The 27,362-nt window shown below is 40.2% G+C and overlaps 1 protein-coding gene and 1 long non-coding RNA gene across 4 annotated transcripts in view; one reads left to right on the top strand and one right to left on the bottom strand.

Annotated features, from left to right (window-relative positions):
- Positions 1–27,362, top strand: part of cadm1b (cell adhesion molecule 1b) — a 165,875-nt gene that overhangs the window by 36,880 nt on the left and 101,633 nt on the right. The window lies entirely within an intron of this gene.
- On the bottom strand, positions 7,408–25,570 carry LOC120719760. Its single transcript, XR_005692746.1, has 3 exons — positions 25,452–25,570; positions 23,023–23,028; positions 7,408–7,419 (listed from the first exon to the last, which is right to left on the bottom strand). It is a non-coding gene; the product is annotated as an uncharacterized LOC120719760 (long non-coding RNA).

Raw genomic sequence — 27,362 nt, 5'->3', positions numbered from 1 at the left:
GGTTTGGGACCACCCACTTAAACCACTGTCACTCCTCCGCTTCCTTCCTGCGAGCTTTTGCCAGTCTTTAAAATGTGTCCCTTATCTGGAAGTGGCCAATATAGCCGAGGCATGAGTGCCAAAGGACTGCTTGTGCATACTAAGATGAGGATGGCGTCTGATAAAACAGAACTGTGTGACACCTCATAACGAAAATGCATTGGGCACCCTGTACTCTTACCTGCATAAGTGTCCAACTTTGCCTAATTTCACAAAATAGATGTGGACATTATTATTGCAGGGTCTTTGCTTTACAATATAAGAGATCCCGAGGCAACTTTTCTTGTGAATTGATGCTATAGATTGATAAAAATAAAAATAGAATCGTAAAACTTCTTGGTCTCGCAACCTTGATGGGGTGAAGAGCTTGTCTGCAATTCCAAGGCCAGATGTGACTCTGCATGGCCGTCCTCGCTCACCGCCTCCTTTCCAGAACCTTACAATAAACTTGTTCCCCTAATAACAGGCTGAGAGCCTCTGGTCGCCTGTTTTGCAGATGGGATAATGCATTTAAAAAAACATCATGCCGTTTAAGGCATCGGACAAATCTTGAATTTATACATATTTTCGGAGCCACGGGGTGCTTTCGTGTTGGCGTTGAATGTTTGTTTCAATAAGCGGATTTACGAGAGCAAAATCTTACACATGAAAAAAATAAGTCTACAATATGGTATGAAGTGTTTTGGAGCTCACGCTGTGACAGACTTTGGCAAAAATGTGTTATCATTCATTTACACATGAAGAGTGTGAAAAAAAGTATCACCATATGAAAATGTTGTCATGCGATGGTAATATGGAAAGATTATAAAAAAAAGAGATTATAATATTAACATATTGTCCGGCTCCACATTAAAATGTGTTTTCTGTCTCACTGCTCCCATTTATCTTATTGATTGTGGGATAATGTTTTCTTTTTATTTCCGGCGCCATGCGACAGGAGTTGATGCCGGCGAAAACGGGGCCGTCCGCGGCTTTAAGCACGCTTCACCCTGAATCATCTCATCTGATATTCTCCCTATTTCTTTTCCCCTGGGTTTTGAATAAAATAATCATTGTTTGCTCAATGAAATTTCTACCCCACTTCCCTCTGCTGATGATTATCTTGTTTAAAGTATATCAGCTGGAAAATATACTGTGTAATTTGAATGGCAATGATTCCACCAAATATGTTTGGGGAGAAACATAATATTGTGAGCTCTTATTGCTTTTTTATCTTTAGAAATGCCTTTGCAGTTTCCATTCAGAGGCTTCAAGATCGTATGAAATGTGCAATTAGGCAGTCCTCGCACCTGTGAATATGACCTTTATAGTGCGAGGATGGGCTTCGACAGCATGTGCGTGTCTGATCATTGTTTCCTGATAAGCAAATGCGTGTGCGTGTGTGAATTTCACCAGCGTTTGCGCATGTGTAGCTCTGTGTGTTGTGTGGGAGATTCCTGCTTAGCCTTGGTCTACTTCAGTATTGACCTAAAGCTGTCTTTGCTCTGTCAGAGGCTTTAATGAAGATGGCAGAGTGAGGGTCAGCCACCCCTCACTTCAGAGCTCACAAAAGCTTTCGCCGGCCATTATGTTCCTCAAGGGTTCTGTTTTGTAAACACATATTTCTCAGCATGCGTGTGTGTGCTTGTGTGTGTGTGCTTGCGTGTGTGTGTCTGTGTCTTTTGGGAGGGGGTGGGGGCTTTCAATTAGGTGGGCGGCCAGGTCATCAGATGTCTGTGTATTGAATGACTGTCAGGTTTCAGACTTTCCTGCTAATGCTTAGCCATCTGGCTCTTATGCTGGACTGAAGCACCGAACTCCTTTCAGACAGCTTTCTAGAGTTTTCCAGGCGCGTTTTATGTCAGAGAAAAAGAAAACACATTTCTGTAAACGCTTTCCAACTGCAAGTGCGTCTTTTTTCTCTTCCCTCCTTTGAGCTCCTCGCCCATTAACGATGATATGCTAAAACGCTCTGCAAAATAGCCCGGCAAGACCAATATTCCCATCAGCAATGTTTGTACTGATATTTCTGATTGTCCCCCAGGACAATTAAGTAATCTTTATATTTAATGGGACAACTTTTCTTTTTTTTAAAATATGAGGATAAGCCTCATAACTAAATTGCTGCGTCTACAGTTGGAGCAGAAATGAGTAATCTGTCCCTGGTTCTGCTGGCTTGAATTTTCAGAGTGAGTTAGACAGATGGTTATAGTCGGGATTTCAAAGTGATGGAGTAAAACTAACGCTGCCTTCGCCAACTCTAATTCTTTCATCCCAGCGAGTTGCACTTAACGAAAGCGGCCCCTTGTTGCCCAAATGAAAGTGCACAACAAAGCGAATCTGCTGACTGTCACTACTCAGCACATCAGCCTTCTTGGGTGCCATACTGAGCAGAGCAAAGTGAAGCAGCTTTCTGCACTCGACTGCTTCTTCCTTCAGGCTGGTGCAGCCCAGAGTCCTGAGAGGTAAATGGATGAATGGAGGCTTTATGGAGATGAGGAAGTGTAATGGTACTCTCTTCTCAATCCCGGTGGCTGGAACAGTAGCTCTCTGTGTCTTTTATCAGAGACATGAAAGGAGGACAATAAGCCTCTCTGCTATCAACAATATGGTGTCATTTGAAGCAGATTATCCCTCTGTTGAAGTAGAGGAAAATAAAAGACTAGGAGACAATGGATGGAGTTATGAGCCAAGGTTTCTCCTCCCATGAGGAAATCCTCCATTCTGCTTTGTCTTATTTCAAAAAATCTAATCTGCCAAAGTGCCCACTCGTTGTCATGTGAGGAAACATTTTCACACTTGAAACCTAAATGCCAAATGTAAAGTTTTCTACACTCAACGCATCTTAAAGCATCATCGAGTCTAAATGATTTTCCGGTATCTACTTAATGTTAGATGTGTACCCACTCTTTCCTTTTTAAGCGCCAGGGGATAACTTTGGTGCTTAACATCTGACAATGGGAAGAGAAAGGGCAGAAAAACTCATAAATTATTGAAAAGATTTCCCATTTGAAAAAGAATGGAAATAGAAAAACACTTGTAATTATTAATGTTTATGTTTTAGATGCAGCGTGTATCTTAGAAGACCCTCATATCATCATTTAATCATTAAAGGCCCACTTTATATGCTCTTCTTAGTATGTGCCTAATTTCAAATGAGCAACTACGGATATATACACATTCCTTTTTTAAATTTCATCTCTTTGTATGACCTCAGTTTTGTAGCAGTGCACATTTCTAAAGCACTCTGGGGGAAAATAGCATCGTCAGTTAGGAGAGCCACAACACCTTATTTTATTAAGGTTAAAAATCTAAATAAAAGCAGCAACACTGAACAAAAAATAATCCTCCACACAGTCATAATCATGCAGAAGTATCTCCAGGCTCAAGGAGTCCTGTGACAGATGGTCTGGGCCCCACAGAGCCCTGATCTCAACATTGCTGAGTCAGTCTGCGATTATATGAAGAGACAGAAGACACTGAGACAGTCTAAGCCCATAAAAGAACCATCATAGGTTCTTCGAGATGTTAAGAAAACCCGGCCTGCCACTGTCAATTATTTTGAAAAGGTTTGTGCAGGTGTACCAAGGACAATTATGACTGTTTTAAAGGCACTTGGCAGTCACAACGAGTATTTATGCACTGCCAAAGAGGTGCCTAAATGCAGACTTCATTTTTATTTTTTGCCAGAGGTACATGCACTGAGAACCCATTTCATTTGCATGAATGAGAGGGTCACAAATTCCCACACAAGTGCACCGCTGGTGTCTCTCTGGACGTGGTGTTTGGCTTTTGAGTTGGACAGCAACAATTATTTTTACTTGTAAGATGCCAGTTATTTTCCAAAGTAATAGGAAAGTAATTTCTTGTTCACTGTTAAAACCTTTGCAAAATAAAACAGCAACGGCAGTTATAATTTCCTGCAGCCCATGCAATGCCTTCACAGTGATAGCTCTGCTACACCAACAGCTCCAAACACAAAAGCAGCTGAATTTACTGAAATGTAAGAAAAAGTAAATAAATAAAAGCAGGAACCTGTATGTTGGCATATGGGCTCAAATGTACTATTCAACAGTTGGCTGCAGTTTAAATACCATAAGCATCAAATACAAGAGAAGTCACAAGCGAGCCTCTGAGAAGTGAACTTTAATCTTGTTATCTTATGAATTCCATGTCAGCCTGCCCCCATACAGTTTTCATCCTTTGGGGTCAAATTTAAAGTTCACCCATCTATCATCCCTTGTCTCTGTCCCTAAATCAGCTGTAGAGAGCCTGTTACAATCTCTTCCATCACTCCTCCCAACAAGCCCCAGGCTTTAAAAGGCTATGCTCAAATTGAGACTAAATGCTGTAGTAGAGCCCCAGTTTAACAGTTTGACACTTTACGCCATCACTTATCCAGCAGGACACTATATAGGTTGAATATATCTCTCATATAAATAGCACGAGCACAGTTATTGTGATCCTTTCGGCCTGCTGCCCTATCATTCTCTTGTGTATTGGTCTTTTTTGATTGTTGTCTCACATCAGTCACTCCTGGTTTGATTTCTCACAAACAAACTGTTCAACCTCGTTGGGGATGTTTTTACAACAGCGACACTCGAAAATTTCATTTCAATTCCATGGCCTTAAAGTTAGTTAAAGTGATAAAGTATGATTTTGTTATACGTGTTTGATATTAACTGTTTCAGAGGGGGGACAGGTCTCCAAGAGAGACAAACAGAACAACACGCTTAGATAAAAACGCACCGAAACTGCCGTCTTAAATTTGACTTTACCCAGATGGGATGAAATGATGACAGCGGCTGCAATCAAAGGTACCGATTCTGCGCCGTCATGGGGGTTACGCACGTGAGGAACGACAGTCTCTGCGTAGAAACTTGTGACAAAGAGAGGGAGAGACAGAGGCAGAAAAAGAGATGAAGACAGCAGAGAACAAATTATTGGGATCAAGCCAGATGCTTCAGGTCTCCATAGAAACTCCCCACACTTCACACTCTTCTCTATTTTCCTTCCATTTCTTTATTTATTTTGTTGTCAGCAGTTCCAGAATAACTTAATTAAAGCCAAGGCAGGCTAGCATGCTGTGTGAGATGACAGGAGGCCTGAGATGATTTGTGATGGATTACTGCATTTTATCTTCCCTTTATTTACTCGGTTGAAATGCACTGAAGCCTGCTATAATGCCAAATGAATGTGTGATAAACAGTGTTTTTGTGTTTGCTCAAAGTGATTTAGCAAACAAGTCTTTGCAAATATGCATGAGACGCCCCCCACCCCCACCCCTTTACTTTATACATGATCCATGTTTTTGTTTTGAACTGGTGTCCTGCTGTCTGTGCAGATAAAAGTGGCGGCAGCAGCGGTGGGTACCTGTAAAAAGCTCCGATGTAGAGCTCCTTTGATAAACACAGCTCTTAATTGGACATCATGGGGGGAGTAAAAACACATCATCTTCACGTGAACTGGTTAACTAGCAAAGTTTGCTTCCTGTTTATTTTCTGTTTACGTAGCATCATCCCAGTCGTGCCAGTACAAGGTCACGGAGATTTCTGGATGCACAAATTAGCATCGGTGATGAATTCAAAGTTGAGCAAGATTTAATGCTTGAGGGGTTTTTAAACAGTTACAAAAATGCAGTATATGTCTTAAACCTTCAAGGTTAGGTCCTCCGGGCAGAAAATATTATTTTTCCCTCCTACACATCCGTTTCAACTCCAAAATATAGACCTAGTTTCAGTCTGTCTTCATAAAAAACTTTAACTTTGACTGATATCAAATACCGTCTGAGCTGTCGCACGCTGTCAATCAGCCTACTGTATCAAGCGCTCTGTCAGTTGGCGCTGAGAAGTGTTATTTTGCTATTTCAGGGCTAAACTATTGAACGTGTCTTAGATTTTTTTTGCAATTGAAGCTTCAAAATGAAGTACAGAGTGGATGCACCCTAGTCGCCTCAAGTTGCCTCTTATTCTGTGTTTGTCGCCCCAAATCAGAATAATACTGCTGGATCGAGCTGAGCTACTTTTCTTTAAAGGCTGCTGAGCTCGGTGGCAGTCGAAGCTAAACTCTCTGCAGGGTTGGAGTTCAATGATCTGAACCTGTGAGGGGTGCTAGGATGGTTAACTGGGGTGGACGTTTGTTCTAAAACATTGTTTTGTTTTTTTTCTTTAGTAATGCGGTATACAGAGCTGCCACTACCCCCGAATTGCACTTGAGACAGTGTAACTGGGCTTTTGCTCTGTGGTTTTCTTTTTCTACTAATGGACTGTCCTCAGCCAGGGGTGCTATCCATCACATGCACTACCTGAAGTCTGGAGCCTCTATAAAGATTGGGACTGTTAAGAGAAGATGGATGGCCCTTGTCGCTGCCAAGCATCATCCTCCAAATGCCTAAATTAAATCTAGAAAATCTCATGGGGAGGTTAGATTAGCCTAGTAATAGCAGACATAAGGGAGGACTTGCCTTGCCCCCGTTATCACTACACTGGCAGATCTTTAGACATTTTATAAAAACTGTGAACATTAGCTTTAAGAGTCATTCTAAGGTTAGGTGAAGAGCACTTTATAGATATGAGATTATCTCACCTTGGTTAAATTCCCAGAGAGAGCTGTGCCACAAGGAGCAGGGAGTGGACTAGCTAACTGGATCTTTCCTCATTCCCTCCCCATGCTCCTTTCTTTCTTTTTTTTGCCTCTGGGAATTAGTCAAAGAGTGAAACAATCGTTAAAGAAGTCCATATTAGATTGACCTTTGTTTCTCAGCTTACACCTCTTTTGGTCTTTTAAAAGGTTTGTTGGTCCTGTGGCCTTTTAAAGCCAGTGGTTATGGATTTGTTTCCTCTCTTTGAGGTGGTTGACTGGGGTAGCATGGTTTTCATTCGCTGCTGGAAGCTCTTTAAAAAACAAGCACACCCAGTTTCATAGACACAAATTCTCCTTCACTTTGTAGTACTTTTTCGGAGAGGTAGTACAGAAATGGGGTGTAATCTGTTGATTATGATTGATTATGAGGGCAGATGTGCTTCTTTTGAGTTACTGTCTGGATCCAAGAGATGCCTAACGCCTGTCTTTTCAGTTCAAATTACAATTATACAAATGGGTGGATAAAAAGTAATCGCGCAAACTTTTTTTTACATTATCTGAGTGGCTGAAAAATGGTATTCTTTGTACCTGTAGTTTGAAAAAGTACAGCAACTATTATGGAACTATTTTGGTGCTGTTATTCCAGAGATAATGTAGTTTAGTTTCAAATACTGAGATCAGTCTATGGGCAAGTAGTTCCACTCTCGTCTTTTGGCTCTGAACAATGTCAGCGAGTGCTGATATCCTTATCATGCTCATATCAGGCACATAGCTCTGGCTGTGAGCACAGCAGTCCCACCGACCTGCTGTTCAAACGTGCTGTTTGTAGTGGGGAGCCAATCACAGAAAAGCTGGCTTGCAGGGAAGAGGAAGGGAGCTTAAACAGTTTGTTTCAGGGAGTGTGTAAACTGAAGTGCTGCACCAAGGCCCAGTATAAAAAGAATAAGGATTATTTTGAACTGTGACTCATTCAAAACTACTCAGGTAAAGTCCAAGAATTAAAATATTGAGGTGGAAAGGAGCACAACAGGTCTCCTTTACATTTTATTGAATTATAGTCATGGTGTCGTTTAGTTCCCCTTCACCACTCAGGGTCCTGGGCGGGCTGGAGCCTTTCCCAGCTATCACTGGGAGAGAGATGAGACACACCCTGGACAGGGCAACAGTGCTAACCACTGCACTGGAAGCAACATTTTAGATTTTGCTCATTCCTGTTGATAAACAGGTCGATTCTTGAATTTCTTGAATTGAAATTAGATTGAAGATTCAATGTGCAGTTATAGTTTCTGTAAGTCTTAATGGCAACACTCTGGACAGGCTGTATGTTTTTTTTTTAACACAACTAAGACTAATTGTTTTTTGAATCTGTCATTTTTATTCTACTGGAAATTCATTTAGTCAAAACAAGCTTTAAGAGTGCTGATCTGCTTTACAGACAACACTGAAATAATTACAGAGTCTCAGACAGAGTAGTCAGAACAAAGGGGACAGAGAATTAGTGTAATGGGTAAATTCAGCATAATGTCCATTTCCGCAGCACTTAGTCCATCAGTGTACCAATGGAGTTATCTCCTACCTTTCACTCTCCTGTTCTGGCTTCAATCTCCAACCTAAGGCCTGTGGTCAGTCATTTTTATTATTATTTCTCTTCTGCTTTCACTATAAAGCGGACATTTCCTGTTTGTGTTTCAAATTAAAAGGCTGCTGAGGCCAGTTTCAATAAGGAAATTAGCGATGACACACATGAAAACACAGAGGCCACAGTTCACTGATAATGATTAATAAGAATTGCAGGTCAAAAACATAAAGGTGATTAATTAAAGGTAGATTATGTTTAATATCTCCCACTCAAAGTGGTCACCGCTGTTTTACAGTTGCACACAGTTTGAATTCTACATGGTGCTGCCTTGCTTTTTAACCCGACTTTTAATAAATACAATAGTACGCAGACGTCCAAGCAGCAGATGTTTGTTTCTACCAAGTTACACAATCTCAGCTTGCAAGAGGACCAGGCCTCCAGTCTTCTGCATCAGTTGATGCCTCTGGTCATTGGAAGTAGATAGAGCCAGGAAGAAAACAAACTCTAGGAAGCCAACTATCCCATTGGTTGTGTGCTCTCCAGTGGTCGCTTGGCAAGAGCATCTACCCACGGTGCATTTACTTTTTTTTATTCATAGCATGCCTGTCCTTCAGCATGATTGACAGGAGGTCAGAATCATATTAAAACATGCTCTTTTGGCTCACCTATTTGTGACCTCAGCAAACACTTTCCTGATGATTTCACGGTCTCATTCACATACAGGAACATGTTAGGTGTTTAATTATATTCCCAGTCAGAGTCAAAAAGGACAGTAGCGCGCAGTACTTTTTGATCGGCATGCCACAGGAGTGTGAGGTGTCCCTCGGATTCTCAGTCTGATCCACTCGTCCATGTTCAAAACAGCGCGATGCTCAGCTCAAGGCTGCACAACTGGACTTTGGCACGGGCACCGCGTTCCTTCTTTTATATTTATGGCCATTATTTCATCGCATCATTAATTCAGTAAACGTTAAAAGGCAGTGTAGCTGTTGCGGAGGGGTGAGCATAATATGGCGATATTGTTGCACTGGTGGCTGTGGTGCTTACAAAATGCAGGCTAAATTCACTAGAACTGAAGGTAAACAAAGAGGGCTTTTATTTATTTTTTTCAAACAACAGCAAACAAATTAAAGAGGAGTAAATCAGCGAACGGGGTTTTTAAAAAAAAACTCTAGTCTAGCATGCTTGGAAAATTAGAAATCATCATCTGTCCTTTATGGAAAGCTTATTTCAAATCGCCTACAGGCCTGGCACTCTGCAGCTGAGGTTAATGGAAAATATGTTAAAAATGAGCAGTCCAACATACATACTGCACAGTCACAGCGCTGCAAAGGTTTACACCGACTTCCCATTTAAAGTGAATTTGTATTCGCTGTCAGAACATTTTCCCTGCATTTGGATAGACTGCAGCTATTTATTAAATGGCTAATAGTGAACACTGCAGGCATTGTGGCCAATTGATATCCTCATGCTTTCCGTGAAGCCTATTATGTAGACTTAAAAAAAGAAAAAACACGGGGCTTCTTCTGAATGTTTTTCTGATAAGTATTTTGACTGCCAGCGTGTTCGATAGTCTGTAAAATACAGTACTCCGGCTCTTGTTCCATGCTAAGCCCAGGGGAGGGCTGCTGCCAATCATTTTTAGTTTGAAGTGTAATGAACTGCCACCAATCTTTCCTTCACAGTTTCTATTCTAACATTCAAATCTATCATCAAGAATATCACGCTGCTGCCGCTGCACTCGGTGGTAAGTGTCTCTCCTCCACTTATTCCAATGTATCATGAAAGGTTTTTATAATTTTTTTCCCCTTCCTCCTGCTAGCAGTGTAAAGCCCCATGTGTATCATGTCTGAGTGCTACAAGGGTGGGAAAGAGTGGCTTTTCTCATTTCCTCTGACTGTTTTGGAACTGAATCACATTAGCACAGTGACAGGGAGTATGACTAGACCATAAAACATCTCGCTTTGCCTCTGTCCAAATGAGAGATGTGTCTGCTCAACGCTGCAGGTGCTTGCAGCAGCTGAATGATGCAACGAGAATATTGAAAATCACTCTTGCTAGCGTTTCTTTTTAAGGCGACCTCTCTGCTGCATCTCACTGTCGGATGGTTCGTATTTAGCGTCTTATCAGATCTAAAGCCGTCATTACTGCACCGAGTGCTTGCTGTTTTATGGCGGTTCTCTAGTGCACCAACTCTTTGGGGTAGGAGATACTGTTGAGCGGATCTAGCAGATCTGGGCAATGCCACTGGTGGGTAACAGGCCAAGATGTGTCAGGGGACCAGACTGTTATTATCTGCGATGAAAATCCATGCTATCCTGACGGCTACAATTAGTGTCAGCTGGGGTATTGAGTCTTTAAAAAGGACTCCTGGCCTTTTGGCTCCCAGCCTGTCTGGCTATAGATGTCTCTAATGAGTCATTAGCCGCATGGCCTCTCCTCTCATGAGTCCACCCCATAATGGCACACCTTTCATCTATTTTACAGAGAGGCTGTCGTTGGTCATTAGTACAGCTCTGAAGTCCTATTACCTTTACGTCAATGATGAATGAATAAAATGCGGTTGCCAAGAACAATATCTCTTCGTATCCTGTGGTCAGCCATGACTCTGTTTTAATTCAATTTCTCCTCCACCATTAAGTGTAATTGATAATTGATGTGGTCTAACTTCATTGTCAGAAGATGCTGAATTTTTCAGACTAAACCACGGGGCACGTTGTCATTGCCGCGTGTTTACCGGAGGTGCATTTTGCTGTCTTCAGCAGAGGCAGTTTGCTGTCACGGATGATGACTTGACACTGATGCGATCCGCAGGGAGCTGCAGCTCTCGGGAACAAACCTCCTAAAATAATGAAGCTGCTTTAGTCGTTTAAAATGCTGCACGGTGCCATCTTGCCCGTGCCACTAGGTACCGACACCGTGCCCCTCACGTCTCTCTGAAATTGTGCCGCTTCGGATTGTTGTTTTCTTTTCATGTGTTTGTTTTTGACACAGGAGCAAATTGTTAGTGTGCGCAGCCGATTGACAACCACGGGCAAGCACAGAGTCTTCGGTCCAAAACATAGGGCAGTATCGATGGCTTCAGAGGCTTGTTTTGCATAACACCGCCTGGGGAAATATCCGCTTTTCTTTTAACTTCAGTTGAACGCTGCTCCCTATCAGAGTGCCAGTTTAGCCAGGCTGCAGGTCTGCTGCTGTGCGTGGTTTAACTCGCACGATGGCACATCGTATTGATGGAATAGTAAATTTGTAACTTTGAAAGCAGCAGAAACATAACACAGCTAGAGGTGTCACCCAGAGTGATTAAGTAATTACTTTGGGTTTGAGGTTAATTATTTAATCAGTGGATTTATTGTTAATCAATGGTCTTAGCTGACAAACTCTTGCTCTTTAATTGAATAGTCATTCTGTGTTTCGCATAAATTATCCAGAGATGAAACTATTCGCGCGTCTGTGACACCACTGCAGTTTTCACATTCATCGCTGGGTGCCAATAAAAAACAGACGGTTTTATTTTTTCTATTGATAGACAAATGAAAATCTCTCTAAAGAAGTCAAGGGACTCCTCATTTATGATGATTTAAAGATTCTGGTGAAGCCTTTTAAAAGAGAGATGTTTCTGAATACGTGAACTTTTGGGTATGGATGAATTGGAAATAATAAAATCTACTTTAATAAAATATAGCAATTTTATTCATAGATAAAATATCATCTAAAAATACAAGTTCGTTTCAACCAGGAGACGAAAAACAGAGACCCATCTTTTATCACAATGTTTTAAATTTGCATATTTTTTTTACTTCTTCATAATAACCAAGAATATTATTAATTAATTAGAAGTCTATTGATAATAAGATCAGATCTGAGATGGCAGGAGGTCTGGCCTTTTTGCATTATCTTATCCCCCAATTCTGTGAACTGTCTTGTCATTAGCAGCGCTTATTGTAAGAGTTGGCAATGGCTGGATGACCTCTTTCTATCTGCATTTGTGTAACTTTGTAAAAGTTCCGACCTTGCTCAGCAGATCAGGTCCCTCTTGCTAATTCATGGCTCAGAGCTCTTTGTAAAACTGGAAACGATCTTTAAACCTAACACTTTTCAAGGCTGGAAAATTAGAGTGTGTCCTTCTTGGTTGGAGCATCAAGGCTTCAGAACAACAGTGAAAGAGCGGCTCTGTGAAGCACAGAGCGTAGTAAAGCTACAGTTGTAAGTGCTACGATGAACTAAATGTTATCTCTGTGCTGATAACTTACTTACCCCGAGGCTTTACTGCAGAAATCACTGAACAGATATCTCATTATTTAAGAGCAAATAAAATGCAAAAAGCTGCTTTACTCTGGAGATTGTGTTTTTTCAGAGCTCACAGAAAGCTGTGTGTTATTCTATCGAATGGGCAGTTGCCATATCCCACCAAGGGAGACACACTCAGGTGGACAACCTTGAACTCCTCCTACCCATTGACCCACCCGTGCATTTTGACTGATTATCAGTAGCAGTCTAGACAGTGTGCTTTGCCCTTGTGTCTCCCAGGCTTTGTATGGACTATACTTTCAGTGTGAGTCGATCTTTGTCCTGCTCCATTGGCTGTCACAGCTCAGCCAATTTTTTTTAAAAAAAGAGAGAAAGAAAGCCATCTCTGAAGCACCTGGGGTTCATAGTCCAATGGACTGAAGGGTGGAGGTTGTTTTTAATGATGAGCCCAGATCAGCCACGAGGGCACCAGGCTAACTTGCCTCTGCTGTCAGTCATAGTTCAAAGCTAACAGCAATATTTTGCTCTCATTGCCTTTCTCTTGTTACTTTGTGGCTTAAACTGTTGTTCCTTTCCTCCTCGAGAGAGTATTGTAACCCACACCATTTAGCATCGCTTATTGTATTTACCTCCACATGCAATAAGGAGATGTTGTACTTTCTAGTCCTCAACGTTTGTTATGATTTTCTGTTTTCAGCTGTTTTGCAGATTCAGATTAATAATAAATAAAGTATGCTTTCAGACTGCAACATGCAATTATCAATAAATCTACACATTGTCTTCCTGACGCATCATTTGGACTTTTTATCTGAAATCACTAACATTTTAAAAGCTTTGAATTAGACTGTTTATTTGAATCCATCTCTCCTCCAATAGATGTGCTGCTGTTAAAGGCTCACTATCACACTTAATCTTGCGCGGTCCATGAATACATCTCTGGTGTGACGTTGGTAATTTGCCAGATTATCTGCCAACACTTTTTTTTTTTTGGAAAGGCTATGTTTGTTCTGATAGACCAAGAGCTTTTTGAACCAATCAAAAGCAAGCTCTAGACTGAGAAAGGGGTGATTCTCATAACCTGCACCTTTCATATGTCTCAATCACAAACTTAGATCCTAACTGTACAACTGTGCTCTGTCTTTATCTTGACTTTTACAGACTGATATTCTGACTCTGCTCTGACTTTAACATTTTGGCATTTCTCCGCCAATATTGTTTGTTTTTTCCTTTGTACCCTGAACGGTCAGTCTTTTATTTTGTCTATTGGATTTTGGAAGTTTTTGATAAGAGAGCCGAGTATGAATCCTGTGTAATAGCAATGTTAATGTTTGCTCTTTTCGCATTTGTTTCATTGTAAAAGGTTAAAAATAAATAAAACATGAAGAAAAACAAGTCTTGTTTTGTACAACCAGAAGGCCAAAACCCAAAATGCTCAATGTTCTATAAAACCTTTAAAAACAACTGCATTATAACTTGTTATTGCTAATTTCTTAGAAAGCTTAATAGTGCTTATGAATTCTGTTAGGGCTTTAATGTGAAATGTTACCCCTCATTTCAACATCTCTTATAATGTAGGACTTAAGTGAAGCAAATCCTGGTTCATTTTGTCGTCTCTTAATCTTAGCACCCAATTGTAATTCTCTGTTTTCCACTACTACATTACATCAGTAGTAGGTACTTGATTGATTGGGATTCAATTCACTCGAGTCTTTCACACACTGCATGCATCTCCATTTATTTTCCCTCAGAAGTTGTGCAGCTTCCGTCCTCAGATTGTTCATTTGCCTTGTTTGTGTGCCTACTTGGCTCGGCGGAGGGGTTGTGAGATCCCTGGAATTAAAAGGGTACAAATAAGCAGAGAAATGGATAAGAGAGTGTGAAGAATCAAGCTGTGTGATGTAACATCCGGCGTTGGAAGACGTCCTTGTCTTTTGATCGAGCCGAGTGAAAAACACTTCACACAGGCCCGTGGACTGAATACAGGGCTCAATCCCTCCCGGGCTACAGCACGAAATCCCCCAAACTTGCTTTTTCCCCCCTCCTTTGCTTTTCTCCTCTTGAGCTTTGCTCTGTGAATATTCAAAAATCAAAGCTAGAAGACCTAGATTTTAGATTCTTAGCTTGATGAAGGTTTTCAGTGTTTTGATGAAGTACTCGTTCCTCGAAAAACACAGATGTGTATTGACCTTCGTTGCTGCCTGCATTTAGACACATAAACTGCTGAGCGCCAGAATATATGGGATAATCTCCCCTCTCTCCATTTCAATTGGAGGTACAACTCCGTGGCAGTGCACTGTGCAGAGAAGAGATTGGCTAATCTGTGAAAGCGAGTCTAGTGCTCACTAGAATATTATGCTCACTGATTTAATGTCCTCTCTGTCTTTTTCTCCTAGGTAAGCACTTTTCTGCTGCTGTATTGGGCATGGGGGTCGGGTCGCTACTAGCGGTGGCTGCCTACAAGGGCTGGGATGACTGATTGAGGTGATGTACTGCAGTGTGTCCATTGACAACAGAATAGCTAGTAGCACTGATTTCTCAACACATTGACAAGTGGGGACTTGCTCGTGCTGGAAATGGAAGCCATGACAGGAACTAAGACACCTAGAGACGTCTATCCTGTAAGGTTTCTGAAAAGCAATCACAGTTGCATAAAACCTGGTCTTATTTTTGCTAAATGCCATTGCTGAGATGTGGAAATTCAGCATTAAAAAGAGCCCCACCAGGAGAATGCACATGAGCCATCAGCTAATCAGACAGGTTTTAAACAAAGCCCCAGGACAGAACTGATTTAGAAGAGAAAATGGAAGATGAGAAAGTTATTACCCAAACTGTAGCATCCATCATAATTCAGTTTCAATTTCATCTCATTATGCAGATAGATCAAACCTAGAGTTCAAGACCAGGTCCAAACAAATAACAGAGAAATACTGACGGAGTTCAAAACTGTGCACGTTGGAGGGGAAACAGTTGGCCCTATAATACGCAACCACGGTCTGAAATGCAGACAAAATGTTTTTAGCTAACAAGTGTTAGTTTTTTACCCTTTATCTAGTCAGCTGTCAGATCTACAGCTGAAGGTGAACCACTTGGAAACATAACTCCCACATTTCTCTGGTTGCACCAGATGGCCGCACCTCCCTGAGCCTGGTTCTTCTGGAGTGTTCTTCCTGTTAAAAGGGAGTTTTTCCTTCATCAGGAGCTAGCTCAAAGGGCGCCGTTTGATTGTTGGGGGTGGAGATTGTTGATGCTATATAAATAAAAATGAACCACTGATTTCTGAATCATCCAAATTTCCCTGGCAGAATCCTTACAGAGTCTAATGCTAATAATGCTAATATTTGTTGTATCCGTGAGAGTGCTCACTACATATATAGGTGTAGCTGTCAGCATCCCAAGTGTCACATTTTTTTATACTGATGATTCATATCTTATTGCTGGTGTCCTGATGAAGGGCTCAGTTTGTTTTATTTTTTGCTTAAAATGCTCTTTACCCTGTTGGTCCTACATCCAGCCACATTGTAGCTTCATGACAGGTTTCAGTTTTTTGCTAGCAGGCGTAAATAAAGAAGCTTGCTTTCCCAGTTTGAGCGGGACTAAAATGTGCTATACTGCGATTGAAACACACACATATATAACATAGTTATCCACTTGTTATCCGATCTATATTTTGGATAACCTAAAATGTCGTCTATAATCAATATGTTTGTATTTACAATAAGCCAACTGACTTCACTGTAAAATTCTTCACATGTAGTTATGATCCCACAGGGAAATAGAACATCTCTGCAGTTCCTCTTATGGCTCTACAGAGCATTTTAGAGTCTCTAAGCTCATTGTTTTGGTTTTATAGCTGCAGTTTTACTGTTTTGGCTCATAGCCGTCGTTTTCTGCAGCAGCAGGGAGCCGTTTTCACTTTATAGCTCTGATGAATGCACTTTACATTACGTTCTCAGCACCAGATGGCGGAGAGACAACGTTAGCAACTTGCTAGTGGACGAAGTAGACCATTTAGCTCCTAAACAGTTGGAGGTTTCTTTCTGAAGTTAGGGGGACATGAAAAGAGAGAGTGCATATTGGACTTATTTATTGGATTTATGATGTGGGCACAAACGCGACTCCCAGTGAATGCGCATCAGTGATGTTTCCCTGATGTGATATATGCAGTCGTTTTCTAACCCTTTTTATCATGTCAGCTTAAAATATCTTAATATTTTTGCAGATTAATTTTGTAGTTCATACTTTTCATACTTTAATGTCCCCTGTACATAAATCTGATCACCTGACTGCTCGTACCTCATCCTTTTTCTCTTACTTTTGTCATGGCCCATACTGACTGACCATAGAATAAAAATACGAAAAAAAAGAGATTGTTTTAAGAACAGGCAAATATCAATCAGCGCTTAAATGCCTGTCCTGATCGCAGAGTTTAAACAGCAGTTAATATTCAAGTAACCCTGCAGTATTGACACTGAGATGGAACTACTTCCACATCAGTGAAGCAGTCAAGTTGTGGTGTGGTCTGCTGTGCCTCCATTATGCATGAGCCCTGACCACCCTTCACCAGCTGTCACCGAGCTGACCACTGAATCCCATCTGGACCCTGGGGGACATCACCATCGTCCATCAGGGAGGCTGTAAGATGAGCCCGTTGACACGGAAACTCCCACCTCAGATCCCACTTACTGCAGCCCTGCCTCTCCCCTCAGTCAATACCCCCCTCCCTCTGAGGCTGGCTTTCTTTCGTTTCTAGGTTCAAAGGTTGGACCGCTGCTCTGATCTAATAGCTCGAAAGACATTTTTCTCTCTCCGCACGCAGGTTGTTTCTGGCTTAAGTCAGCGCGAGGATGAAATTTTTAACACATCCTGGGTATTTAGTGCTTTGTCATGTATTTCATTATGGAAACAGTTTGGAAACATTATGAAGCTGTGGTGCTGAAATGTGGCAGCTTGCACTTGCATGTTGCTAGTGTTGAAGTTATCTTAATATGGAGGTGCTAAATTGTTCAGAGCCCTGTAAACTCATTTTTAAATCAGTTCTGTCAGGGGCAGCAGGAGAGCAAAGCAAACACACTAGAATGGGTGTCGTGTGCTTGCTCCGAAGGACTCTCACTGATATACTCAGATCAGACTAAAATACTGTAGCAGGTTCTTCTCAATAACCACAGAGAGAGGGAGTGATTTTACATCACACGATCCCTCTACTATACACATCCATGCAGGAAAATGCTTTACAGCTCGCCCAGTTTCCATCTGTTAAACTTTTCTTACTTTGGCACCTACTATATGAAGGGGGGAGGCAAATGCACTCCAGGTGCACTATTTCCCCAACTGATGCTGCACCCTCTCCCTCCTATAACCAAGCCACAAGCCATACCCTGCTGTCACATATGCCCCCATTTATATCTGGTTATATATCTGGTAGTGCAGACCATGTAAAACCTAAGTAGAAATTAAGTTTTGTTATAAGTCATGGTATGTCATTTTAGGTGAAAAAATGCAGACTTATTGACTTATGTGCTCTCCGACAACCGAATAAATAAATAAATAAATAATACTACTAAAAGACATTAGCAATGCCAGAAAATGATTTAAAAAATGGATTTCTAATGAATTTTCATCATTATATTTTATGGTGAAGTGTAGCATTAATGGGACAGGTAAGAAATGTTATTTTTCAGATTTCCAGAAAGTAAAAAAATGTATTTTACAGATATTTTTCAGGCTTATTTTTACATATACTGTCGTGACAACTACTAGGGTGAATAGTTTTTTTAGAGCTGTTCTGAAAAGCACCATGTGATGTTGTGTAAATATGTGGACAAGGCCACACTTCTCACACACTTTCCCGGCAGTTCAAACTGCTTTTTCTGAGACAGTTGGCCAGCATAACCTGAAGTGGGCGTGAATGTTGGCTGTGAAAAGTAAAAGTAATAGAAAGAAAAATGAAAAGTAATAGAAGCCTTCGTTTGTACAGCACAGGAAAGGATTGGGAAAATTCTTTCCAAAGCTATTTGACCTGAGCTCTGACAGATTTGTAGAGGTCTCTTTGGCAACCTAACTGTAAAATGATCATGTGTCACGATACTCAAGCTTTTTGATTTACGTTCAGGATTTTGCCGTCATTTTGAATATTAAGTCTCTCTTCTCTCTAAATTTTATTCAGTACATTTTCAGTGGTTAGCACTGTGGCCTCATGACAAGAACGTTCCTGGTTCAAACCCCAGCTGGGGCCCTTCTGCGTGTTGTCCTTGGGCCTGCGTGCATGGGTTTCCTCTGATTACTCTGTTTCCTACCACAAAATATTTGTGTTAGATTAATAGGTGATTCTAAATTTGCCATGCGTGTGAGATAGATTACAGTCCTGTGGGGGGAAAAAACAGTTTCCACGTGATTCCCTGCAGTCCTAAACAAAACCAAAGTACACTAATGCTGTTTCATTGAGGTTAAGACGGTAAGTAGCAGCCAGGTGCTGCTAATCAATTAACTGAGCAGACGTTTAGGTAGTTTGCTGGTCTGGTCTGGAGCATTCAGGTAAGATTTAACACAATGAAAAGGAGGAAAGACAACAGCAATGATCCTAGAGAAACAGTGAGTGCTGAATGAAGCTCGTATGTTATAAAAGAGAGGGCCAAGTTGAGAACTCTGAGGATCACCATGCGTGATATAGAAGCATGCCTTCTTACACAAACAACTGCCCCTTCTGAGTAAGAAGAACCTGGGCTAACACCTGTGACCTACTTTGATCAGCACAATATGATCAAATGTGGGACTACTGGATTTAAAGCACATCTGCAGCTATTCAAGCTAGGAGATTTTTGTGGAGTCTTTCCTATGGACAAATCCAGTTTATCCAGTCATCGCTAAAAGAGCCGAGCACCCCTCTGTTCTGTCTGTATTGATGATGTCATGGCTCTGATAATCACCACCTGTGTTCGCAAGTACAGTATTGTCTATTCAGCATGTCTAAAAGTGGCCTTTTGCGGCAGATGGTGCTAGAGGCAGGAGACCAACCCTTCTCTCACCTCAATCTGGATAACAGGGCTCATCACTCCCAGCCTGGATGGGATGGGAAAGAGTTTGCTCAAGGCAAGACAAGAGGCAGCAACCTCGAGAGCCTAGCGGTGGTGAATTTATGCTTTATGTAAAACTGAAAAGATTATGTCTTTACGTAACCGTAGCTGTGGGTTCATAGCGGTTGTTATTTATAAGAATTCACCTCCCATGATTTTGTTAGGGTGCCATATGAGGCAGCGTACTCTAAAGCCCTCAGGAAGTCTATAGATTACTGTTAATAAGCACACATCATGCTGCAAATACACATTACACACAGCCTGTCATCGCTCAATCGTCTTAGAAATAATCCTTATCTGAGCCTTTGTATTCTAACATCTGATTAAAGAAAATTGAAGGGACTCCTTTATCTCTCCTGCTCTGCAGCTGTGCAGCTAATTGGAAATGTAACTAGCGCCTCCAAAACATATCTCAATTACATTTTGTACATTGAGCATCATAGAAGTGTTTCGTTCAGAATAAATGCATGTGTGTCTGTGCTTTTGTACAGTATGTGTACAAGTGTTTTCAATAGATAAGAAATTGTAAAAGAACAGATTAATTGTAGTCATTGTGCGATGAAAAATACTTTTAATAAGTTAAAAAAACGAATAATATACAGCGGCTCACAAAACGTTTAAAGACCATTTAAAATGCATGACAAAACCCCTCAAACATTGCGGTAAATATTCAAATGATAGCGCATGCACAATATTCCAAAAGTATCCGGACAGTTGGAATATTCTTTCACTTTTTCGTTCGTTGGCTTGAAGGACTGTTTAACATTTGAACATGGATTCAGCCAGCAAAGCTTTCGCTCTGTCATCCTTGCTCAGAGGTTTTCCTTTTTTTCCCTTCTCCATGGCATTCCATAGGAGCTCTGTATGATTTCAATCAAGGTCTTGGAGGGCTTTTCTGAGACTTTGATTTTCCCCTGGGCAAAATATTATCTTAACAGACAGCTAGTGTGGTTTAGATCTGAAGGATCTATTTCTGTCACTTGAGTTATTTTTTTTTCTTTCATTTTTCTTTCAGTTTGTAACTAGAAACACTTCTGCAGACTTCAGAGTTCATATTTCCATCAGTACATACACACTCACGTCCATGATTGAAAGAAAAACAGCCCCACACTCTGATGTTCTCACCTACTAGCTTGATGGTACCCTTGGCACGGTCTTGTCGGAGGACTTCAACAAATCAAAATCATCAACAAATATTTACTTTTTGGACTCATCTAAAAGTAAAACATCCCCAAAAGGTGGCATCTTTCTTCACATGTCCTTTTGCAGTTTTTATCCTTGCTCTTTCATTGTTTGTGCCTCTGCAGTATTATTCTCACATCTGTACGTGTTGGCTGCTTTAAAAGGTCTGTAAACTGAAACATCTACCTGTGTCCCATTTGTACTTTAGTCCTTCACAACAGGAATGGAGCCTTTTTAATTATTTGTCCAGAATTTATTTCTTTATGGCTGCACTATATGAAATTACTCTCTAACCCCTTACTGGAGATTTAAGCGTCCAGATACTTGCAAGGGTTAGTGTGGCAGTAATAGTATAAGAACTGCAATATATATATGGTTTTCTAGTAATTAACTTCACAATCTCCATTTTCCCAAAGATCATATTTTACTTCTTTTCATAGGTTTTGATGCCCTTGTTTTATCTGAAGACACTGTGGCTCTGCCAGTAACTATGCAGAATAAGATTTTACACCTGGAAAGTTTGATGAGCTCATAAAATGTTATGCATTGTTAGAGTTTAAACCAGCCAGCAATATGTGGAGTGGTGATCCTGTCTGTAAGAAGTCTGAGATTTTCTCGCCTTGGATGCAGAGTTGGTACAAGTTGAATGCAAATACAGCATACTGTTGTATGAGTTGAAAATGAAAAATACATTTTACTGATATTATACCAGTACTATAAACTGTAAACAGACATTTTTCCCACACTGGAATTTCCTGCAGCCAGTACAAACAAAACCCACAAAGCTAACCACCAAAAATGTTGTTTTAATCAGCACACTGTGTTAGTTCTATTTGCACACATATAACTAGTACAAGTTCTGTGTTTGCACAATGTGCACCACAATCTTCTACTTATTCCCCGAGGTATGACCATAAATCACACATAACTGACATTTGTTTTTTTAAGCTTTCCTTCTAAATAACAGATTGTTATTGTGACACGTTTTCATGCATGTCTAAGCTAAACTAAACAGTCTGAAGGTTGAATGCAGTAATAAGATCTGAGCTTTTAATACTGTGAGTTCTTTCTGCCAATTTCTGCAGTTTTGCAGGACTAGGGCTGGGCAATATGATCTCAAATCAAAATCACAATTGATGGAACATTTTATCTTGATTTTGATTATTATTATTTTCTTAATGGAAATGAGGAGTATTCTTCACACAGGAAAGTTAGGCATGGACTTCCATAGGGTTTTGTGTTGGGACCGACTTCCCTTGGGCAATATTTTTAGATAGCACTGCATACTAGAGATGGCACGATACCACTTTTTTATATCCGATACCGATACCATAAATTTGGATATCGGCCGATACCGATATGAATCTGATATAGTGTGTTTTTTAATCAATAGAACTGTTTTTTTTAATATCTTGCTGCATTTTGTATAAGTTCATACTCAAGTTTAAAAACAAACAAACACTAAAGCTATTCTGTTATACCTGTATGTAAAAAATACACTGCACCCAAAATATTTCATAGTACAGCAAAACTGATCAATCTAATAAACTTAAACCTAGTCCATCCTCCCTATTCTGGTATTTTAAATATTAAGCAACCTAAATAATAGGGTTGCAAACTCCCAACAAAAAAAAAAAAAAATAGGGAACCACCGTCCACCTCATGATGCTTAATCTACGTAATCAACTTTAATTTGATGCAGGGTGGAAAAAAAAATGCACAGAAATAAATTATTTTTCAAGAATAATTAAATAGATTCAACATCTTTCTTTAACAGAATTGCAGACTGCACAGATGGTACCTTTCCAAAGGAAAAAGTACTATAGCTTACTAGGGTATATTAGACTTAATAGTTACTATATACAGTAATGGACTTCTATACATTTTACATCAGATTAAAACTTTGGGTGTACGATTCAGATAATTATTTATTAAAAGCTGGACATTTTAAATGAGAATAAGAAAGAAAAGTATGTCTTTGTGCCCCCTTCTCCCTGTTCATGCCCTATCGGCCCCCCTGGCTAAACTTTGCTAGATCCGCCCCTGCACAGTTACCAGCCGTCAGCTACGTAGAAAAAGATCCTGGTGTAGAAAGAAATATTAAATAAATTCTAACAACAGATTATCAAGCTGTTGTTCAACCGCTGGTTTCCTCTTTCTGGCGTGAAGTGGGCAATAAACAAACAAGAGAGACCGCCTTGCGACAGAAAAGCCAATCAGCTGATCATTAATCAGTTTCATGATTGAAGTAGCAGCAGGAGAGGGAGGGGGAGTTGTTGTTAAGCTTAAAGCTGGAATGCTTTACAAACATTCAGAGATGAACTTACACACTTGCTTTACTTCTCTCTGGGATAACTTCCTCGGGGATGAAATGCCAGTTTGGTAGCGAGGCTCAAAATGCTGAACCAGACCGCTAACAGGTCTTGCACGCCACAGCCGCTCTATCACATGAGGCACACTGCTCCAACGTTCTACGGTTACGAGCCGGGTTATGCCATGTCACAAGTTTTGTGAGCTGCTTTTGTGATATTTAATGGATCGGATTACATTTTTTAATTTCTCTCCGATATCCGATCCAGTAATTTAGGTCAGTATCGGACCGATACCGATACGTGATATCGGATCGGTCCATCTCTACTGCATACATTTTCAATCCTTTGCAGATTTATTTACCCACAAAGCCAAATGACACAAATCACGTAGTTAAAGACCTGCATGGCCTCTGATTTTCAATTTATAAATTCAGATAAAACTGAGGGTACTGTACTCAATCCTAAATATCTTAGAAACACTGTGTCTAACCAGTTTTGATGCCATTACCTTGGCCTTAAGTTGTTTTTTTGAGCAGGATATGTCCTTCAGTGAGTAATTAAATGTGTAGGACTATATTAATTTGCGCAAGATCTCTAAATTTGAATTATTCGGTGTCAAAGTGATGGTGCAAAACTAGTTCATGCATGTGTTGCACGCTGGGCTGTTGTTGTTCATTATTATTAAGTCGCTTTAAAAGCTCCATGAAAAGCTGCCAGTGGATCCAGCATGCTGCAGTGAGAGCACTAACTGGGACTGGAAAGAGAGCCCATATTTCTACCATTTTAGCTTTTTTTTCAATGGCTCCCTGTTAAGTTAAGAACCGAATATTAAATCCTTCTCCTCACATACAAAATCTTGAATAATCAGCCCTGCTGAGTTATGCTGCAGTAGGCGCGGGGGGGGGGGGGGGGGGGGGGGTGTTCCTTGAGGAATTCATTGAGTGATTTTCCTTCACTCATCTCTTTTCTCTGTATGTTTACATACCACTGATGTATTCAATCATCATTAAACTCTAGCCTTTTCTCCTATAGTTTCTTTTATAGTTTTGTTTCTCTCTTCTCTTTCCCTTCCCTGGGCCTGGTTCTGCTGGAAGTTTCTTCTTTTTAAAAGGGAGCTTTTACTTCCCATTGTCACCAGTGATTGGTCATTTTTTGCTCTTGCACTCATAGTTCACTACGCTTTTATTACAAATAAGCCCAACTAACCTGAGACTGTTTTTTCTGGCTTTTATTATTTGTGCTCCAAGTGTTTAAAAGCCAAAAATGTGTCCAAACACGAACTACTTGAGTTGTGCAGTGGTTTGAATTTTCCTCCATGATGTTTCCATGTTGCAGACTGAGTTAGTCAGTAATAATCACATAAAGGCTGCCCCGTTTACTCAGCAGTACACTATTGTATTAATGTCATAACTCATCTACTTTTGTCATCCTTTGTTGAGTCAGCGACCTGTTTGTATTTCTTCAAAGGGCTAACTTCAATTAACCTGCACCGCTAACAGAGCGAAAGCTGTAGGTTCCCTTCATGGATATTGACGATATGCTTCGTGTCTGCCAGCTATTGAATTTGAATCTCATTCATAATTTTGTTTCTAATATTAAAGGTCACATTTGCATTTGTGTTGATAAGCAGTTGGTATGCAGGGCCTATAGCACTCACGCCGCTGCTGTGGTTGTTGCTGGGTGGATGGTTAGTTCGTGTGGTTCAAGAATAAACACTCATCACACTGGAAATAATTGAAAAACCGGCTTATTTAATTAATAAACAGTGTAATGTACCGATGTCTATCACCAGTGTGGGACTAGATTGGAATTAATATTTCAAAACTCTGCATAGTGGCTTGTTCGATTCACTCCATCTTTACAAACAACATGTTACGTGTCAGTGATTATTAAACTCATCACAATACCTTGTAGGTCTATAAGTTCTTTGTGAAGTCTAAAAAAACATAATTTATTATTAATAACTGTAGATAAATCATGCATTTATTCAGTGAACTGAGTCATTATGTAACTATAGCTTCTGGCTTCAATAAACTCAAAGTTTCAGATTTACAGGTACATTTTAAGTAAACTATGCACTTTCTCTGGCCCATGTAAGTACTTTCTGAGTTTTATTTATTTATTAATTTTTAAAGAATACATCATAACCTCTCCAAGCATCCTGATTTTGAGTGGTGAGTTTATGCACCAGGATGAAACCTCTATCCAATCATCCATTTTCTTACCACACGTTGCACAGCAAACGTAATTAATCATACACCTGAAAGATATATAGAAGGTCCGCAATCATCACTTTTATTTATCCCACTGATTTGTTACTTTTGAAGTGAACATTAGATACCATTTGATGCGCCGTACCAGAGTTAGCTTCAAGCCGATGTTCAGCAGTCTCTCCGGAGGTCACAGTTAAACACACCGTGCAGGATATAGTATGCTTTCCCTTTAACCTTCAGTTACTCCGATCATATGTTGGGAAGACCTTGATAAATAGCTGCGTCACTGTACACACTGTACACACAGCCTAACAGCATGGAAAACTATAAACTTTTACAACCCGAGCCTGCTCTCCTAATTACCAAGCTACTAAATTAGATGTGAAGGAAACAGATATGTGTAATGGAAATGGAGGGCAGCACGTTTCTGTTCTGCTCTGACATGCTCAGCTCTGGCACCGAAGATGAGTAAAGTTGGCTAAACTCCATTCAAAACAGGCAGCCGTACAACTTCTTTTGCTGTTAGCAGTAGGAGATCAAGAGAGAGGACTTATGATGCCCACGAGTTTTATCAATCTAATAAAAAAACATCACTGCTTACCTTTGTAATGCAAAAATATATATTTAACGGCGCATGGAGCTGAAAAAAAAATCTCCGTTATAAATTATTAAACAACAGTTAATAATTTAAAAGATTTCAAATGTTGAAAATATTAAAAGCAGAAGTAAGGTGACTGATTATTGGGATTCATAGTTGAATTATGGGCAGAAAATGATGAATAAAGTAATTTTTATAGGTTGCTATAGTACGGAAGTGTGGTGTGTGTAGCTGTAATACCTCAGCAACATAAATTTACATTTAAGAATATTGATGATGGAGCTGCAAGGCAGGTGGAAAAGAGGAAGACCACAGAGAAGGTTTATGGATGAAGTGAAAGAGGCCATGCAGAGGGGTGATGAGACAGAGGAGGATGCTGGGGATAGGGTGGAGATGGAGGCAGATTGTCCCCTGTGGCAACCCCTAAAGGGAGCAGCCGAAGAAGAAGGAATTAAAGCAATATCAGCAGATAAAGATGGGAAGGGAACCGAAGCACATGACACTTTAAAAAAATAATCAATGAGTAAAAAAAAAAAAAAAGCAGACGGCCATAGAATTGGGAATGACCAGAGACCACAAAATGTAATATTACTCTATCACGCTACTTAATAGGATATTAACATTTTGCGATATGCTCGGTATTATCCTCAAAGGTAAATTTTGTTAGTATCTGCTTTACCTAATAAGATGAAGTTCTGAGTCGTTCCTCTTACTTCAGTCATTTTTACCGCTGCTAAATGGGATTTTCCACAAACAGACTGAACAAACTGTCAGTAAAAGCTGTCATAAATGTTGCAAACAGCTGACAAACTGAACGGTTTATATTAGTCTAGTCCGAGGTAAATGAATTCACACTTGTGTAGTATTACAGCTGTTTTGAACACGAGAGAGCAGTCACCAGTCGTCTGGGACATAATGAGCAGTTGTAATCACATATGAATCATAGCCTGTGAAGTCCATGGCTTGCAACTCTTTTTACTACACTCAGCTTTTCCTCAGCATGGACATGACACAATATGGGTACGGCTGTGTGTTGAGCATGTAAAAAAAAGTGCTAATTTTCCACAAAGTTGTATGGATTCAGGTCTGGGTGTGTGTGATTTTCTTAGCTCACTCTAAATCAGGAAGTAGCTTTTTCAAGCTAAGCGTGTTGGGTTTTCTGTTGAGCTGATGTACTGTTAGCTTTGCCATCGTCAGCTAACATTATCACAGGCTGGTGCTGCGTGAGAGCCGTCATGTTTGTGATATTTCCAAGTGTCATTTACGTCTCTTTTGTCCCATCGTTGTTGCAAACAATCAAAGCAGACAGTGCTTCTCTGATTTCTTTCTCCTGTGCCCCAATCTTTGTTTGACCAACTTCCTCCTGTACTCATGACTATCACTTCTCCTCATGTAGCTAAAAATCTAATATCTAATAATAATAATAATAATAATAATAATAATCTAATAATAAGATGTCAATATTTGGTATTCCTGTGTTGATATAATATTTCCCCTCAAAATATGGCAGTACTACACTGTATTGATTGTCTTTCCCTCACCCCTAACTCCCACTTC

Source organism: Simochromis diagramma, unplaced genomic scaffold (assembly GCF_900408965.1).
Source record: "Simochromis diagramma unplaced genomic scaffold, fSimDia1.1 OVJJ01000344.1, whole genome shotgun sequence".
Classification (NCBI taxonomy): Eukaryota; Metazoa; Chordata; class Actinopteri; order Cichliformes; family Cichlidae; genus Simochromis; species Simochromis diagramma.
The sequence above is the reverse complement of the archived record's forward strand: the minus strand, read 5'-3'. Positions and strand labels throughout refer to the sequence as shown.